Source organism: Micromys minutus (genome assembly GCF_963924665.1).
Source record: "Micromys minutus genome assembly, chromosome: 14".
Classification (NCBI taxonomy): domain Eukaryota; kingdom Metazoa; phylum Chordata; class Mammalia; order Rodentia; family Muridae; genus Micromys; species Micromys minutus.
In genome coordinates this window covers 50,751,388-50,761,443 of record NC_137983.1, presented here as the reverse complement: position 1 = coordinate 50,761,443, position 10,056 = coordinate 50,751,388, and positions in this window count along the sequence as shown.

Sequence of the window (10,056 nt, the reverse complement as noted above, 5' to 3'; positions counted from 1 at the left end):
TCTCAGGAGCTATGGCTTTGCTAGAGGAGGTATGTCACTGTGGAGGTCTCAGAAGCTCAGTTCAGTTCTCTGGCTGTTGCCTGCCATCAAGATGTAGTCACGATGATGATCAAGATGGACCACTCTCAGCTCCTTCTCCAGCATCCGCCTGCCTGCAGGTGCCATGTTTCCTGCCACTGTGAGAATAAAACAAACCTGTAAGCTGTAAGCCAACCAAGAGTTGCCATAGTCATGGTATTTCTTCCCAGCAAAAATCCCAGCTAAGCACCCTACAGGCCTGTGATGCTCTCCCTAGATTTTACAGACTTTTTCTGTTGGTAGTGGTCTGGACCTGTTGAATATCAGGCTCTTGACATGTTCATAGAGCTGAAAAGATTTACACACAAAACAAAACTAAAAGGGGTTTTACTCAGAAAGTGTAAAGGTAAGTGCATTGTCAGGGAGTGGTATGCTGGAGCAAGAGCCCGTGAAAGCCCACCTTCCTGGGCAGCACTTTAGTCTATGAGTCTTGGAGGAGTAGGAGTTGGTTGCTAGGGACTTGGTAGGGCTACCTTTTGTTTTGATTAACAGGTGGAAAGTCAGGCCTTCTGTGCAGGTCTGGGTTATATAGTTCAAAATTTAAATTGTATCTAAAAATTATGCTCAGTCACGCATACACGTAAGTTGCTAAATAGAGGTGTTTCCTTTAAATGCCATTCCGAGGTCACACTTTGCCTTACTGCACCTGTAGACACCTAAAACTGGCTTGCACTATATGTTACTTCTAGTTCCAGACTGTGTTTAGTGAGGAGCCAACTATACAGAGAAAGTTGGGAGAAGAGTGTGTGTAGCTCTAGGCATGTAGGTTGCTAAACCCTCTTAGTCCTCTGGTACCTCCCCATCACTTTTCTGAGTTTAATTATTACTGCAAAGGCACAGCTGATTGGTGACTGTCAGCTCAGAACCATAGGTGTTCACGGCAGCTGGAGAATGGAAGGGGAAGTTAGAGACCAGCGGTGGAATGGCAGAACCCAGGTTCTAATCTTTGAGAAGGTGGGAGCAGATGGCTCATTGGAACTGAAATGCTAGACTCTCAGGAAAATAGACTCCAGCCCCAGCAGTATTTGATGCTCACTTACTGTTCTGATTAACTTTGCCAGTGTGGCACAGCCATATTGAAATTTGGAGTTTAAATATAATCAGCTCTTGTAACGGGATTATTTTTTTTAAGCCTTCATTACAAAGGGATAAACAACCGCACGGCTGCAGATGTAGCTCTTCCAAAAGCCTTCTTCAAACGTCACATTTACATTCTTTATTTTCAAGCATTTTTTGTCCTGAGATATGTTCCAGGACATAATTCCCCAAAAACCACTTGCTTGGCTGGGCCTCAGGCTCCTGTGAAATATTTTGGAAATTTGAAAACAATAGACTTTTCTGGTTAGGGCATGATGGGTTTGTGGTTCTGTCACCAACAGCTTCTCGGTATAATTACTTTAACCAACTATTGATGGGCTTGTAAGCAACTCTTGGATTTTTGTATAAAGTCTGAGTTGATATTTTTATAACTTTCCAACTTATAGGATACCATGATTTTTAGGTCTGAATACCGACTCTCACAGCCACACTGTTAAAACAGACTTAGGACTTGGCTGTGCCTTTCCTGTGATCCTGACACTTGTCTACATACTACAGTCCTAGGACACACATGTTCATACTCTTCAACCTACAGTACTACATCCTTCTTGCTACCATAGCAACCTGAGCTGGTCTAGCATGTCCCCATCAGGGTTCAGTACAGCATCTACATGCTTTCATCCATTTATAGCAAGGTATCCTAATGACTGTCAACTGAGTGTTGTCTTCAGAGCCACATGGGACACTGAAGGGTCTGCTTGGCAGCTGCACAGAGAATGTGGAGAGTCCTACTGTGTGGTCAAGTCAATATTTCACTCCCAAAGGGACATCAGTGAGCTGTTTGTGTCTTCCCAGAGTCTTGGTTTATGGTTACCAGATTAGCTAGGGATAAGATGTGGCAAGCCAGTACTATCCTGCCCAGTTCTTATGGTACTCTTCCAGCTGTGAGTTACTCAGAACCAGGAAAATGCTGAGAACCTACTGACCTCCATGACCCAAGGACTTGCATGCTCCATCCAATCTTGATGAGCCACCAACTCCAAGTTTTCATATTCCATAGTAAATACACGGTCCTGTTCTTGTTTTTCTGCCAGATCCTACAATCCTGGGCTCTCTGGACATCTTATAGTTTCTCCTTCTCTGAGAAATGGATCTGAGCTGTCTGGGTGCTTACACATCTCTTCAGTGTGGTATATAACCAGGGCGGTGGCCAGAGCGCTCTCTCTCTCTCTCTCTCTCTCTCTCTCTCTCTCTCTCTCTCTCTCTCTCTCTCTCTCTCTCTCTCTCTCTCTTAAAATCTGGATTCAGAGTAGGGCATGGCTTTGGCCAACAAGAAAAGCTGTTTTGACTCTGGTGTCTACACATTCATCTTTTGTCTCTTTGACTGGAATTCCCACCTCAGAGCTAAGCCTCCGACTGAGAAGAATAAAGACTCAAGGTCCAGCACTGGGGAAGCTTGTGCATGCTCTGTGTGAGTCGTCTCCACTGAACACACAGTTGGACTCTGTAGCCAGGCTGTGGGCTGTGGATAAGGCTGTGCCAAACCCTCCAGTTCAGCCCATTAGACAAGCAAAACATCATCAGCTGCTGCCCCATCAACCTCCTATATCCATGCCAGAAGTCAAAGCTGCCTCAGTCTGAGCCTGCACTGTGGTTCACGCTTCCCAGTGAGAGATGGCAGGGGCTCCATCATGTTCTGTCACCAAGCCCTTTGCTCAAGGATCCTGCATGCCTCTGTGCACCCTAGAGACACACAGGAGGTCAGATATCCTCTCTTAGGAAATCCATCCTTCAAGGGCCCTGCATCAGGCTGACCATTGGCCAGGTGTGATTGAGGCTCTAGTTTTAGCTTCATTGAAGTCTTGAATTTCACTGAATAAAACTGAGGAACTCCTGATGGTCAGTTCCTGGGAAGTCAGTCTGTATTCTCTGAACATGATCCCTCTGTGCAAAGACTAGAAATGTCACAAAGACAGTACTATAGGCATCTTTACTGTTAGTTCCCCCCTAAAACCAACCATCTCCAGAGACCATATGAATACACTTGGTAGAATTAAACTTTATGAAATAAAATGAAAATGGCCCAAATGAACGCTGGCGCACGGGTCAGTTTATGTTAAGGGATTCGGTGCTCGGATGTCACAGTCTGATGCTGAAAGCAGGGGGGCCTTGCAGACTCCTAGTCACTTCCAACACTGACAAGGCCCAGGCTTGTGGCCAGCCCACCCTGCCTACCCTCCAGCCCATCCTGTATGGGCCTAAGCAGATTTCATCCTTCCAGCAACATCCTGGACTATCAACTAGCTAAGTGAAGGCCAGCCATGCATTTGCAAGTTGCAGAATTGAGAAAACTCAGCACCTCCCATTGCTGGAAAAATCTTCCCTAAGGAGGAGGGAGACAAGGGCATGGAAGGAGGACCAAGGGTGGGAAGGTCAGACTTTGGTTTCTTTGGGAGCAATTTCTTCCTGAGCCTCAAAGCCTACGGAGGCCGGAGAGACTCCGCAGCTGCCAAACTTTTTCATTAATACAAGATCCTTGGGCTGCCATATTTGACTAAATTGTTTGGTTGATTGGATAATTGGTGCATTTTTCTTCCCTAATAACTGAGGCTACTTTAATTAAACACTATATGGGGAAAATAGAAAATAAATGAGCGACTGCGGCTGCAATTATGATTTGGAACATCTCTCACCTATATGGCTCCTGTTTTTATTGCGCTCATTAGCAATCTGCATTATAAGTTTCACTGGAAAGCTCTCAGAATAAACACACACCCAGGCTCCTATTGGTATTATGGATTTAAAGGTCAGATGGATTTGAAAGTTCAGAAGAAATTCTTAACCACTTTAACTAACATGCTTAGGAGATAAGAAGGCCAAAAGCAAGCATTGGTTAATACAGATACTTTCTGTGGAGAGTGTGTCAGATACTATGTGAAGAAAGTGTAAACCTGAGGAATGCCGAATATGTTTGGTAGATAAGAGAGCACACTGTGAGAATGTCCTTCCTGTCTTGCTATTATGCCTTAAGTAACATGTGTTGCATTGCTGTTTAATCTATCGATATCTCTGATCTGTTGTACTGGAAAGTGGAGAGAGGGAAATCTTCTAGGCTCCCTAGGTTGGGTGGACCATGTCTTGAAAACAAATTCTGATCAAAGAGCTTGTGGAGGCAAGTAGGAAGACATATTGGAGCAATAGAGCCACTGAGGGAATTGAAAGTATCCAATGACTACAAGCAGGTAAAAAGATCTGGGGAGATGTGTGGTGTGTATAAATGCTACCTGGACAAGCACAAAGACCCAAGTTCAAATGCTCAAACTCGCATAAAAGCCAGATGAGTAATGGGAGCATCTGTAATCCCAGCACTCCCATAGGATGACAGGAGACAGACACTTGGGGGAAATCTTCAAAAGCTACAGGCCAGCTAGTCTGCTGTAAACAGGAGAGACATAGCAACAAGACCCAGATTCAACAGAAAAGGTGAAGATCACTAACCAAGATTGTCTTCTGAATGTTGTAGCATGCATGTGCCTGTATTAGCATGCATGACACATATACATCTCTCTGTCTCTCTCTCTCTGTCTCTGTCTCTCTCTCTCTCTCTCTCTCTCTCTCTCTCTCTCTCTCTCTCTCTCTCTCACACACACACACACACACACTGAGCAGATAAGGAACTATTATGATTTTACCCACTGGTCCTATTCTATTTTCTAGAATAACAAGGAATTATGAAAACTGCTCTTTTTTTGTAGCAGCTCTTCCAATTATCCACCCTTAACAAGTAGACCAGATGGCACAGCTGTTGGACGCCGCATCTGGCGTTGGGCAGAGAGACCCAGAAAAAAAAAAATAAACATTCCCGCTAGCTGTAGGGGCATCTCCCGATGTCTGTTCTGCTACTTGGGCTTTAGAGTGGTGTGTGCATCATGAGGTAACAACCGTGTCTCCAAACCTAAAATAAGACGCCAACATTTGTGGCACAGAGTAAACATTTAATAAATGCTAGCTGCTTGCTATCTGGAGACATTTTATTAGGTTAAAAAGACAGTAAAATCTTGATTCACAGCCGCAGAAAGGTCAGGGCCTGTTGGAAGACTCAGGCGTGTGAATGTGACACAGCCATGCAAGAGGAGACACTGTATGTGCTGAGAGGCTTTGCATTGGGATGCGTTCTTCCCAAGGTCATTCTCTTCCTCCCTCTGTGCTCCAGGCTGATGAGCCTCTGTGAACAGAGCGCCCCTGCTGCTCTCCCTTGGGGAAGTCATGCCTACAACTGGGTCTGGAGAGTGTGGGAATCCATTCGTATGTCCTATGTGCTTCTGGAAGGCTTCAAGCCAAGAAGCTTGGGGGAAAATGTTTTGGAGGACATTTTTGAGTGGAAGAGTCATTAAAATACATCTATCTATATCATCTATATTATTTATATTTATATCTATATCATCTAATCTTTCCCCATATGTATGTATGTATTGTATGTATGTATGTGTCTATCTTTCTATCTATCTTTCTATCTATGTATCTATTATGAATATATGCACGTATGTATCATCCTTGATGATTTGGAGGGTATAATATGTTAATAATGTTCACCTTTTCCTGTCCTACCTCTACACTGGTAAGTATGCACTAATGCTTTTCTCTCACCAGGAACTCTGGGCTCAATTTCCAACTCAGTTTCTATATGTGAACTGCTGGTCTATGAACAGCCCAGGCACTGGCCACATCTGTGAGGGATTTTCTTAATCAGTTTAATTAAAGTGGGAAGACGCCTCCTACCCCTCCCCCAGAACATTATGTGGACAGAACTTTCCAGAAGTCTTTCAGATACAAAGAAATCTGAGAAAGGAAGGGTTTTGCCTCACGTTGTGCTGGAAACCTCACCAACCGCTGTTGGCATCTTCTTGCTGCCACTTTTCTTTGTTGCCAGGGAAGTAGGTTCCTCGCCTTCCCACATGGACTGAGGACCAGTGGCTGTCCAGGAATGCTGAGGGCCTTCGGGAACCAACATGAATTTCTGAGGCATTGGCTTCATGCTCCTCACTCGTCCATCTTAACTGTCATTTCTTCATTTTCTTTCTTCACCGTGTCTTCTGTCTCACGAGAGCTGTCAAGAGTCAGTCTGTGTTAGAGTTCTGTATGGGCCATGTCTGTACAGTGTATCCTCTCCACATGACTCCTTCCCTTCTAGAGAACTTAACAGGAAACTAGGCCTTGACTATGGATAGGAATATGAATAACCTTATTCAAGTTGTGACATCCAGCTCTATTATGTCCTTCCTGACTACACACACACACACACACACACACACACACACACACACACACAAGCACGCACATGGAAGAGTTTTGCCCACACAATGATTTCAAGCTGGAGGTTTTAATCCTCTGATGCTTTAAGTGACTATGACCAAAACAAACAAACAAACAAACAAAAGAACAAAAGAAGAATTTATAAAAGAAAAATGTTCTTTTCAGGACTGGTGCAGCCAATAATAAATGGCTTTCGGCTGCTAAACCCTCAGACCCTGGGATCTGCCCAACAGCATTGCTGACCTTGATAGTTTCCGTGTACTGTTGAAAGCTGCAGCTCTGCTGTGATGGGTTAGACTCAGAGTGGGAGGTGAGGGAGGAGGTGGGAAGTAACTAGAGGCACACGTGGGTAAGGCGGTTTTCATGCTTTGCTGCAAATGCAGTTGCAGAGTGAGGTGCTTGAAACAGAACTGTGGAGACTGAGTAGGACTGATGTATTGCCCCACTTAAGATTTTTCCCTAATAGTCAAGAATGTCAGGATTGACACAGGTGTTTAATTAATATCCTAATCGAACACCATGTCTCTGATTCTTGCCTGTTATCTTTCACACCCAACCAAGAGTCAAACCCTGCCAATTCAATTTCTTCCAAAATATTACCTAACATGCTCATCTTCTGCAGACTCACCCACCCCTACTATCTGACCTAGGATATTTTCATTTTGTTCCTTAATGACCACAGTTATTAGTTAGTTAGTGTTGCTTCTGTTTTGACCTACTTAAAACAACTTGCCGTCCCACCGAGAAGTCACTTTGCCATTCGTGAAGATCATCATGGTACACACTAAGAGAGTAAATGATTTACCACATGTTTCATGTCAGTCAGCTTTCTCATAAAGGACTATCCTCAAAACTGTTTCAAGCTGTAGTGTTGCTTATGAGGCTCAGATAGAACATGAACTCACTCCGTAGTTCAGGGTGAATTCGGTCTCCTGCCTCTACTTCCCCAGTGCTGGGTTTAGAGGAATGCACCTCCAGGCACACCCAAGACATGTAGCCCTAAACTGAAAGGTGAAGTTTATTCAATATCGTTGACTCAGGATACTTAGCTTAGCCATTCTCTAAAATATTTACCATTTTCTTTTTCTTGTGTGAGACCATTCAAGGTTCTATGTCTTCCAGCTCTTTTGATTTTATGATACAAACTTTCCCACCCCAGATAGAACTTTTCTCGATTTAAAAATAGATTTTTTTTTACCTTTAATTATGTGTAGGTTCTGTCTGCGTGTTTGTGTGCACGTGAGTCCAGCTGCTCATGGAGTCCAGAAGAGAGTCCTCGACTCTGAGTGTGTAAAGTGTAACCGATGGGTCACATGCAGTTCTGGTTTCTATTTTTGAGAAACCACTCTGTAGTTTTCCATGATGATGATACATCCATTAACGTATGTTTCCATCAACAAAATATGAGGGTTTCTTGTTTTCCATGTTGCTGACAACATTTGCCCTTATGGTTAAAGCCATTCTTACTGGTCTGGTACCACATCTCACTGTGGGTTTGAATTGTATCTCTCTGATGATTAATAGACCCACAGGGCAGAATAGAGTACCTGGAGATAATTAATCAGTGTCTCACAACCAAAGGGTTTTGACAAAGACACCAAGAGTGTACACGTAGACAGGAACATTCTCCTTAATCGATAATGCTGAGAAGACAGAATTGCTAAATGTAGAAAAATGAGACCTGAACGCCTGACTCCTATCATGAAAATAATAATAATAAAAAAATTAACTCAACATGGGTTGAAGGCACAAATGTAAAATCTGAAATGATAAACTCCTGAAATGGAACGTGGGATGGCTTTGAGGAGGCTTTCAGCTCAGGAAATGGTGCTCTAGCCATTCCTAAAGCGCCGGCAACAACGGCAAACTGGACACGCCAGGGTTACCCGTGAAGTCCAGTTGCAGGAGAGCATGCTCAGAGTAAAGGAGAGATTGGGAACATATTTGCAGAGTGTGCATCTGAAGAGGATCACGGCAGAATATGCCAGAAACATGGCGACAGCTAAAAGAAAGCACATGAGACTGCTAGAAAGGAAGACAGGTCCTCCTGAGGGAGAAGACGTGTCTGTCATCCGCAGGGGCAGATGTGCCCTCTTAGTCTCTGTCATAGGCACACTGGAGACTGTACCCGGTTACTTTGGGCATTGAAGCAGGCAGAGCTTTCACACAAGCTGTTCCCTTTGGAATGTAGCTCATTTCCCATGCATCCTGGACTGTGGCTTTGCTCATGTCTGACACATGGCTATCATAATGTTACGATCTAGTGAACTGAAGTAGATTCCAATCTCTAGCATAGCTCTGTGGCTATGTTTTATGATAATGAAATATGCATGGTATGAGCTTCACCATCATTGCCACCTTTACTGTACAATGTGGTTATATCATTTGCATTCACAGCGTGGAGCCTACATCACCATCCATGTCCGGAAACTTCTTCATCCCAAATTGAAACTGTTTCTATTAAAGGACTAACTTTCTTTATTTCCCCAGCCACTGGTAACTTTACGTCCTGTTGCTGTGAGTCTGTCTAATCTATGTACTTAATATGGTTGGATTAAACAATATCTGTTTTTCATGGTTGACTTATTCCACTTGCCATAATATGTTTAAGGGCTCATCTATCCCTACGGTGTGTCTTTTTAATTTATCAAGTAAGATTAACATCTAGATTTATTAAAAGCACTTCCCAAGTGATGGGTGAGTATTTTGTGTATTATTTAATTCTTCCAGAAACCCTGATATTGACAAGGACTTTGAGGTGTATGGAAATCAAATCACATAGTATCTGGGTAGTTTTTCCAAGATAGCACATAGTCAACAAGATGCAAAAGCCAAAAACTTGTTCTAGTTCATTCCAAAATACTTCAAAACATCCTACACGTCGAACCAGTACATTTAATTGTATATACAGATAATATTTCTTTGAACATTTTATTATTTATTTAACTTGTTGAGATTGTAATATATTTAAATTTCCCCCTTCCCTCCTTTCCTCCCTGCAAGCTCCCCCACCCCTCTGTGCTCCTTGCTCTCTTTCTAATTTATGGCCTCTTTTAAAAAATTTATTACTGTTGATATCTGTCAATTACTTTTAAAGCATATTGGAAAGCTGATTAAAAAACTTTCTAAAAGTTGTCAGCAAGTTTAAAATAAAGACCCCCAGCACTTATGAGTATTATATGTGTCAGGATTCAGATATTTTCTTTTGATTGATCCTGCAGTCAAAGTAGAATAAAAATGATCCTATTATAGGCTGACAAAAATCTGAGTTGTCATCTGTCAACCCTGATACCAAATCCTTTCCTCCCCTAAAAGTTCACGGGTGCTATTTGTTCTCTTATACCTTCACTGAGGCAACAAGAAGTCAGCCACATTTATCAAAAAATAAATATCCCATTAGTATATTAGATGTATTGGGGTTTATAGGCAGAACCTTCACCTAATAAAGGGTGTGGCCAGTTAAAGAAAGTCCCAAGCAGTTTGTTGTCAACCTAATTCTTCACTAGGCAACCAAGCCAGGTGACAGCTGGAATGCTGTCCCTGTGAGTAAATGGTTTCTGTGCTTATCTAATGCATAGATAATGTCTGTGCATTGTGACCAATTTCAGCCTCTGCCATATGATGAAT